Source organism: Hippopotamus amphibius, chromosome X, assembly GCF_030028045.1.
Source record: "Hippopotamus amphibius kiboko isolate mHipAmp2 chromosome X, mHipAmp2.hap2, whole genome shotgun sequence".
Lineage (NCBI taxonomy): Eukaryota > Metazoa > Chordata > Mammalia > Artiodactyla > Hippopotamidae > Hippopotamus > Hippopotamus amphibius.
Genome location: NC_080203.1, coordinates 105527786 through 105537663, shown reverse-complemented (window position 1 = coordinate 105537663; position 9878 = coordinate 105527786). Strand labels below are relative to the sequence as shown.

Genomic DNA, 9878 nt, shown 5'->3' with positions numbered 1-9878 from the left:
ACAAGAGAAACCACCGCAATGAGAAGCCCATGCACTGCAACGAAGAGTAGCCCCCACTCTCCACGACTAGAGAGAAAGCCTGCATACAGCAACGAAGACCCAATTCAGCCATAAATAAAGAAAGAAAGAACCACTGACCAGCCATTTCTTCAGTATCCCTATGTTTCTGACAGAAAGCGCATATGGGAGATTAGTACTAATTTAAGTACTGACCTTGATCCAGCTATAGTTTTGCTGCATACCTTGGGGCTATGTGACCATTTTTTTCCAATAGTAATAGTATTCTTTCTCTCCCATCCTTCCTTTCTTTTTTTTCTTTCAACAAATGTTAGTGTTTTGCTGCTGTTGTTACTATGCCAGTCACTGTGCTAGGCACTGGGGAAATAAAATCTAAACAAGTCCTACTCTTTGTCCCAGTGGTGCTCATGATCTAAAATTCTTAGAAATGAACAGATATTGTTTGAAATCATATCTTAAATCATGACAAATATTGAAGCACTCCATCAAAAATAAATCTGCTAATCACGTTTTGTCAGGAAAACTATGTTTTTGTACCCTGTCTCTTATTTGTAATATATCTTTTTTTCTTTTTTCTTTTCCATTAAACTTTTTTTAATGGGTCTCAAATTCTGTTGCAGATTTTTTGGTCAAGTTGTTCCCATTAAAAAGTACTGATTTAAAAACAGAAAACAAATGGTCCGCAAAACATTCTCCTTTCCTTCTGAAGGTTTTATCATACATTATCATTAACCAGTCTTTTACTATTAAACTTAAATGGACAATTGAGACAAACAGTTCTGAGACCATTCTTTCACCACTGATTACAACTGGGGTGTCAGGTATTGGGGGGAATATTCATTTAGCCTTCTGAGCTTTCTGGGCAGACTTGGTGACCTTGCCAGCTCCAGCTGCCTTCTTGTCCACTGCTTTGATAACATCCCCAGCAACCGTCTGTCTCATGTCACGAACAGCAAAACGGCCCAGAGGAGGATAGTCGGAGAAGCTCTCAACACACATGGGCTTGCCAGGAACCATATCAACGATGGCAGTATCACCAGATTTCAAGAATTTGGGGCCATCTTCCAGCTTTTTCCCAGAACGACGATCAATCTTCTCCTTCAGCTCAGAAAATTTGCAAGCAGTGTGAGCTGTGTGACAATGCAGCACAGGTGCATATCCAGCACTGATTTGGCCTGGATGGTTCAAGATAATCACCTGAGCTGTGAAGCCAGCCGCTTCCATCGGTGGGTCATTTTTGCTGTCACCAGCCACATTACCACGACAAACATCTTTGACAGACACGTTCTTGACATTGAAGCCTACATTATCCCCAGGAAGGGCTTCACTCAAAGCTTCATGGTGCATTTCAACAGACTTCACTTCAGCTGTTACATTGACAGGCGCAAAGGTGGCCACCATGCCAGGTTTGAGAACACCAGTCTCCACTCGACCCACAGGGACAGCACCAATACTACCAATTTTGTGGACGTCCTGGAGGGGCAAACGCAAGGGCTGGTCAGTGGGTGAGTTGGTGGCAGGATGCAATCCAGAGCTTCAAGTAGCGTGGTTCCACTGGCATTGCCATCTTTATGGGTGAGCTTCCATGCCTTGAACCTGGGCGTGTTAGCACTCGGCTGCAGCATGTTGTCACCATTCCAGCCAGAAACTGGCACACATGCTGCTGTGTCAGGCTTGTAGCCAATTTTCTTAATGTAGGTGATGACTTCTTTAACAATTTCCTCGTATCTCTTCTGGCTGTAGGGTGGCTCAGTGGAATCCATTTTGTTAACTCCAACAATTAGTTGTTTCACACCCAGAGCGTAAGCCAGAAGGGCATGCTCACGGGTCTGCCCATTCTTGGAGATAGCTGCTTCAAATTCACCACCTCCAGCAGCAACAATCAGGACAGCGCAGTCGGCCTGGGATGTGCCTGTAATCATGTTTTTGTTGAAGTGTCTGTGTCCTGGGGCATCAATGATGATCACATAGTACTTGCTGGTCTCGAATTTCCAAAGGGAGATATCAGTGGTGATACCACGCTCATGTTCAGCTTTCAGTTTGTCCAAGACCCAGGCATACTTGAAGGAGCCCTTTCCCATCTCGGCAGCCTCCTCCTTGAATTTTTCAATGGTTCTCTTGTCGATCCCACCACATTTGTAGATCAGATGGCCAGTAGTGGTAGACTTCCCCGAATCTACATGTCCAGTGACAATGATGTTGATGTGGGTCTTCTCCCTTCCCATTTTTGCTTAGGGTTAGCGGTGGTTTTCATGACATCTGTGTCCTGGCAACAAACCCGTTGCGAAAAAGTGTAATATATCTTGATTGGCATTCTCTTATTTTTAACCTGAATTCATGTTAATTCTTAACAAAGAAGGAAATGTCTCATACATAACAAAAGGAAAACTTGGTGTCTGTATCTGTGATTTAAGAATAATTTAGTGGGATCTCAAGATTTTCATGAGTAGGCGTAGACTCCTCCCAATTAATTGGAAATTGTATATTTATCATGTTCTATTAAAAAGAAATTAGCCTTGGATCTTTACTGAGGTTATTTTCCAAATATTATTTAAATGTCGAGACTATTTAGGAAGTTATTTTAATTCATAAATGGACCTCTGTGCCTGTTTCCTCAATCAGTGCTTTCTGATTTTATTATTTATTGATTTTTGCCCCCTCTTCTCTCAGTTTGCATACTTTCTGCAAATACAGAACGTCTTTGAAATTAAAAGCAAAAGACATTTTTTTTTACTTTATTTTTATTGGCTGTGTTGGGTCTTTTTTTGCTGTGTGCGGGCTTTCTTTTGGTTGCGGTGAGTGGGGGCTACTCTTCGTTGTGGTGCATGGGCTCCTCATTGCCGTGGCTTCTCTTGTTGCAGAGCATGGGCTCTAGGCACATGGGCTTCAGTAGTTGCAGCACATGGGCTCAATAGTTGTGGCTCATGGGCTCTAAAGCGCAGGCTCAGTAGTTGTGGCGCACAGGCTTAGTTGCTTCGCGGCATGTGAGATCTTCCTGGAGCAGGGATAGAACGCATGTCCCCTGCATTGGCAGGCGGATTCTTAACCACTGCGCCACCTAGGAAGCCCTAAAAGCAAAAGACATTTCTATCCTTGATTGTGGTGATGGTATCACGGGTATTTGCATATGTCCAAATCCATCAAATTGTACACATTAAATATGTGCAATTCTTTGTATATTAGTGTTAAAAACAAACAAAATAGAAGACGATAAAAAAAGATACGTAAAGGCAGTGATGCCAATGGAAATATTAGAAAAAATGGGGCAGAAACAGAGGTGTAACAGGGATGAGATGATGGAAATAGATTTCTACAGAACCACTTTAAGAGCAATAAGGAAAGCTGAGTGCTATCAGACCTTGAAACTACACTTATATTTGCTACAAGGATTAGGACAAATGCTTTTCCTGGGACCACTGTTCTGATATGTTCTCTTGTGCTAGACCAGAGCTAAGGTCATTAGGCAGGGGAATTGGAATTGCTGACCCATTTGCACCCAGCCATCTCCTAAATGAAATTCGACAATAATAAGAAGACTCTAAGTACACTGCTAAGTGCCCTGAAAACTTTCAAAATTATTTTCCTCATCAGTTAAAAATGTTTGAACATTCCCCTTAATATATTTTAGTTATATATACATTTACACACACATACACACACATATATAAATGCATAGAAAGCATGAAAATTCATATAGAATTGTAAAAGAATGAGATAAAAACTAATACAAATAGAGTTTTATTATTTTCCTTCTGCACTCCAATAGATCTTCTTTTGCAGTGTCTACTTTGGATACCATTGCTCTAAATTGGTCTGTTTCTGAGAGCACAGTGGTTAGGCTCAGATGGAAAGAGCTGAACAAGGCTAATTCCTTCCTTTGTAGACAAAAATAAATTTATAAATTGTAAGGAAACAATTTTATCAATATTCCTAGGATATAAAAAATACATATGAGACAAACTTTTTACTACCAGTACTTACTATGGCCTAGTCCTGTTGTACCTCTGCACTTGCATTTTTAACTGCTTTGTATTATTCTTAACTAATATTTAATACTCTTAGTATGAAAAAAATGACATTTGTTTGATCTTGGTAAAGAGAGAGACTTTTTATTTATTTATTTATTTATTTATTTATTTTTTGGGGGGTACACCAGGTTCAATCATCTGTTTTTATACACATATCCCCGTATTACCTCCCTTCCTTGACTCCCCCCACCTCGAGTCCCCCCCACCCTCCCCGCCCCAGTCCTCTAAGGCATCTTCCATCCTCGAGTTGGACTCCCTTTGTTATACAACAACTTCCCACTGACTATTTTACAGTTGGTAGTATATATATGTCTGTGCTACTCTCTCGCTTCGTCTCAGTTTCCCCTTCACCTCCCGCCCCCTCCCATACCTCGAGTTCTCCAGTCCATTCTCTGTATCTGTATCCTTGTTCTTGTCACTGAGTTCATCAGTGCCATTTTTAGATTCCGTATATGTGAGTTAGCATACAATATTTGTCCTTCTCTTTCTGACTTACTTCACTATGTATGACTGATTGTAGTTCTATCCACCTCTTTACATATAGCTCCATCTCATCCCTTTTTATAGCTGAGTAATATTCCATTGTATATATATGCCACATCTTCTGTATCCATTCATTTGTTGATGGGCATTTAGGTTGCTTCCCTGTCCTGGCTATTGTGAATAGTGCTGCAATAAACATTATGGTACAAGTTTCTTTTGGGATTATGGTTTTCTTTGGGTATATGCCCAGGAGTGGGATGACTGGATCATAGGGTAGTTCTATTTCTAGTTTTTTAAGGAACCTCCAAATTGTTTTCCATAGTGGCTGTACCAACTTACAGTCCCACCAACAGTGCAGGAGAGTTCCCTTTTCTCCACACCCTCTCCAACATTTGTTGTTTCCAGATTTTGTGATGATGGCCATTCTGACTGGTGTGAGGTGATACCTCATTGTGGCTTTGACTTGCATTTCTCTGATGATTAGTGATGTTGAGCACCTTTTCATGTGTTTGTTGGCCATCTGTATGTCTTCTTTGGAGAAATGTCATTTTGGTGTTCTGCCCATTTGTGGATTGGGTTATTTGCTTTTTTGGTATTAAGCTTCATGAGCTGCTTGTATATTTTGGAGGTTAATCCTTTGTCCGTTGTTTCATAGGCAATTATTTTTTCCCATTCTGAGGGTTGCCTTTTAGTCTTGTTTATGGTTTCTTTCACTGTGCAAAAGCTTTTAAGTTTCATGAGGTCCCATTTGTTTATTCTTGATTTTATTTCCATGATTCTAGGAGGTGGGTCAAAAAGGATCTTGCTTTGATGTATGTCCTAGAGTGTTCTGCCTATGTTTTCCTCTAGGAGTTTGATAGTGTCTGGCCTTACATGTAGGTCTTGAATCCATTTGGAGTTTATTTTTGTGTATGGTGTTAGGAAGTGTTCTCATTTCATTCTTTTCCATGTTGCTGTCCAATTTTCCCAGCACCACTTATTGAAGAGGCTGTCTTTTTTCCATTGTATACTCGTGCCTCCTTTGTCAAAGATAAGGTGCCCATATGTGTTTGGGCTTACTTCTGAGTTCTCTATTCTGTTCCATTGATCTTCCTTTCTATTTTTGTGCCAGTACCATACTGTCTTGATCACTATGGCCTTGTAGTATAGTTTGAAGTCAGGAAGCCTGATTCCACCAACTCCATTTTTCCTTCTCAAGATTGCTTTGGCTATTCGGGGTCTTTTGCATTTCCATACAAATCGTGAGATTTCTTGCTCTAGTTCTGTGAAAAATGCCATTGGTGATTTGATCAGGATTGCACTGAATCTGTAAATTGCTTTGGGTAGTACAGACATTTTCACGATGTTGATTCTTCCAATCCAGGAACATGGTATGTCCCTCCATCTGTTTGTGTCGTCTTTGATTTCTTTCATCAATGTCTTAAAGTTTTCTGCATACAGATCTTTTGCCTCCTTAGGCAGGTTTATTCCTAGGTATTTTATTCTTTTGGTTGCAATGGTGAATGGGAGAGTTTCCTTAATTTCTCTTTCTGCTCTTCCGTTGTTAATGTATAGGAATGCAAGAGATTTCTGTGCATTAATTTTGTATCCTGCTACTTTACTAAACTCATCAATGAGTGCTAGCAGTTTTCTGGTAGAGTCTTTAGGGTTTTCTATATATAATATCATGTCATCTGCAAAGAGTGACAATTTTACTTATTCTTTTCCAATGTGGATTCCTTTAATTTCTTTTTCTTCTCTGATTGCTGTGGCTAAAACTTCCAAAACTATGTTGAATAATAGTGGTGAGAGTGGACACCCTTGTCTTGTTCCTGTTCTTAGAGGGAATTCTTCCAGTTTTTCCCCATTGAGAACGATGTTGGCTTTTGGTTTTTCATATATGGCTTTTATTATGTTGAGGTAATTTCCTTCTATGCCCATTTTCTGGAGAGCTTTTATCATAAATGGATGTTGAACTTTGTCAAAAGCTTTTTCTGCATCTATTGAGATGATCATATAGTTTTTATCCTTCAGTTTGTTGATATGATGTATCACGTTGATTGATTTGCGTATATTGAAGAATCCTTGCATCCCAGGGATAAACCCCACTTGATCATGGTGTATGATTTTTTTAATGTGCTGTTGGATTCCATTAGCTAGTATTTTGTTGAGGATGTTTGCATCTATATTCCTCAGTGATATTGGTCTGTAGTTTTCTTTTTTTGTGACATCTTTGCCTGGTTTTGTATAAGGGTGATGGTAGCCTCATAGAATGAGTTTGGGAGTGTTCCGCCTTCTGCAATATTTTGGAAGAGTTTGAGAAGGATAGGTGTTAACTCGTCTCGAAATGTTTGATAGAATTGGCCCGTGAACCCATCTGGTCCTGGGCTTTTGTGTGTTGGGAGATTTTTAATCACTGCCTCAATTTCTGTACTTGTGATTGGTCTGTTCATGGTTTCTATTTCTTCCTGGTTCAGTCTTGGAAGATTGTACTTTTCTAAGAATGTATCCATTTCTTCCAGGTTATCCAATTGATTGGCATATAGTTGCTTGTAGTAGTCTCTCATGATGTTTTGTATTTCTGAGGTGTCCGTTGTTACTTCTCCTTTTTCATTTCTAATTCTGTTGATTTGCATCTTCTCCCTTTTTTTCTTGATGAGTCTGGCTAATGGTTTATCAATTTTGGTAATCTTCTCAAAGAACCAGCTTTTAGTTTTATTTATTTTTCTTATGGTTTCTTTCCTTTCTTTTTCATTTATTTCTGCTCTGATCTTTATGATTTCTTTCCTTCTGCTCACTTTGGGGTTTCTTTGTTCTTCTTTCTCTAGTTGTTTTAGGTGTAAGGTTAGGTTGTTTATTCAATCTTTTTCTTGTTTCTTAAGGTAGGACTGTATTGCTATAAACTTCCCTCTTAGAACTGCTTTTGCTGCGTCCCATAGGTTTTGGGTTGTTGTGTTTTCATTGTCATTTGTTTCTAGATATTTTTTGATTTCCTCTTTGATTTCTTTAGTGATTTCTTGGTTGTTTAAGAGTGAATTGTTTAGCCTCCATGTGTTTGTATTTTTTGCAGTTTTTTTCCTGTAATTGATATCTAGTCTCATGGCGTTGTGGTCTGAGAAGATGCTTGATATGATTTCAATTTTCTTGAATTTGCTGAGGTTTGATTTGTGACCCAAGATGTGATCTATCCTGGAAAATGTTCCATGTGCACTTGAGAAGAAAGTGTAGTCTGTCGTGTTTGGATGGAATGTCCTATAAATATCAATTAAGTCAAGATGGTCTAATGTGTCATTTAGAGCTTGTGTGTCTTTATTTATTTTCTGTTTGGATGATCTGTCCATTGATGTAAGTGGGGTGTTCAAGTCTCCCACTATTATTGTGTTACTGTCGATGTCCCCTTTTATAGCTGTTAGCATTTGCCTTATGTATAGAGGTGCTCCTATATTGGGGGCATAGATATTTACCATTGTGATATGTTCTTCTTGAATGGATCCCTTGATCATTATGTCGTGTCCTTCCTTGTCTCTTTTAATAGTCTTTACTTTCAAGTCTAATTTGTCTGATATGAGTATTGCTACTTCAGCTTTCTTTTGACTTCCATTTGCATGGAATATCTTTTTCCATCCCTTCACTTTCAGTCTATATGTATCCCTTGGTCTGAAGTGGGTTTCTTGTAGGCAGCATATAGAAGGGTCTTGTTTTTGTATCCATTCAGCCAGTCTTTGTCTTTTGGTTGGAGCATTGAATCCATTTACATTTAAAGTGATTATTGACATGTGTGTTCCAATGACCATTTTCTTAATTGTTTTGGGTTTGTATTTGTAGGTGTTTTCCTTTTCTTGTGTTTCCTACTTAGAGAAGTTCCTTTAGCACTTGTTGTAAGGCTGGTTTGGTGGTGCTGAATTCTCTTAACTTTTGCTTGTCTGGAAAGCTTTTGATTTCTCCCTCAAATCTGAATGAGATTCTTGCTGGGTAGAGTATTCTTGGCTGTAGGTTTCTCTCTTTCAGGACTTTCAGTATATCCTGCCATTCCCTTCTGGCCTGCAGAGTTTCTGTAGATAGGTCGGCTGTTATCCTGATGGGTTTTCCCTTATATGTTGTTTGTTGCTTTTCTCTTGCTGCTTTTAAGAGATTTTCTTTGTGTTTAATTTTCCTTAGTTTGATTAATATGTGCCTCGGTGTATTTCTCCTTGTTTATTCTGTATGGGACTCTCTGTGCTTCCTGGACTTGATTATTTCTCCTCCCATGTTGGGGAAGTTTTCCACTATAACCTCTTCAAATATTTTCTCAGACCCTTTCTTGTTTTCTTCTTCTTCTGGGATGCCTATAATTTGAATGTTGGTACGCTTAATGTTATCACTGAGGTCTCTGAGACTGTCTTCTATTCTTTTTATTCTTTTTTCTTTTTCCTGCTCTGTGGCGTTTATTTCCCCCATTCTATCTTCCAACTCACTTATTCGTTCTTCTGCCTCAGTCATTCTGCTGGTTATAGCATCTAGAGTATTTTTAATTTCAGTTATTTTGTTATCCATTGCTGTTTGTTTTTCTGAGTTCTTATGAACTGTTTCTTGTACTTTCTCTATTTTGTTATCGAGATTTTGTATCATTTTTACTATCATTACTCTAAATTCTTTTTCAGGCATTTTTCCTATTTCCTCCTCATTTATTTGGTCTTGTGGGTTTTTTCCCTGCTCCTTTGCCTGCATGGTGTTTCTTTGTTTCCTCATGGTTGTCCAAACTTTTGGGGTTGCTTGTCCTGGCGATAGAGGTGTTTATAGAAGACTGTCCAAGCCTCAGACTAATGTCCAAGTATTGGATTAAACGAATATTAAGTCTAGGAAACACATACATGTATAAGACACACAATTACTGAATCTGTTAGGACATAAGGCTCTAGAAAGACCTGACAGAACCCCAGTGTGCTATCAGATATTCAAAGAGAAACCCAACAGAAATTGACAACTGAAACAGAACAAATTAGAGACAAAAGCAAAAGCAAACAAACAAACAAATAACACCCTACACATACAAACATCAATCCAGGGAGATTTTGTAAGCTAGGATCAAATATAGAAAAGAGCCAGAGTACCACCAGAGAGAATGGAGATTCTCAGAATGTAATTAGACAACTGTACTAAGAACTAAGATAAAGACAAAAGCCTAATATTAAATACCAAGGCAGTGCATCATCTGGAGAATAGAGCAAGGAGTCTGAGCAGACCTATAGTGTTGCTTATAAGTATGTTAAGATAAAATAAACTTAAAATGGCTGGAAGAAAGGGGAACAGAGGAGCGTAATGTGGTTGGAAATATGCAAATAAAAAGAAAGGAATAGAAATTTATAAAAGATAGGGATGAAAGGTAAGTAT

The 9878-nt window shown here is 38.8% G+C and overlaps 1 pseudogene; it reads right to left on the bottom strand.

Moving 5' to 3' along the window:
* Positions 1–842: 842 nt before the first annotated feature.
* LOC130842065 (elongation factor 1-alpha 1-like) lies at positions 843–2243 on the bottom strand (annotated as a pseudogene).
* Positions 2244–9878: the final 7635 nt, after the last annotated feature.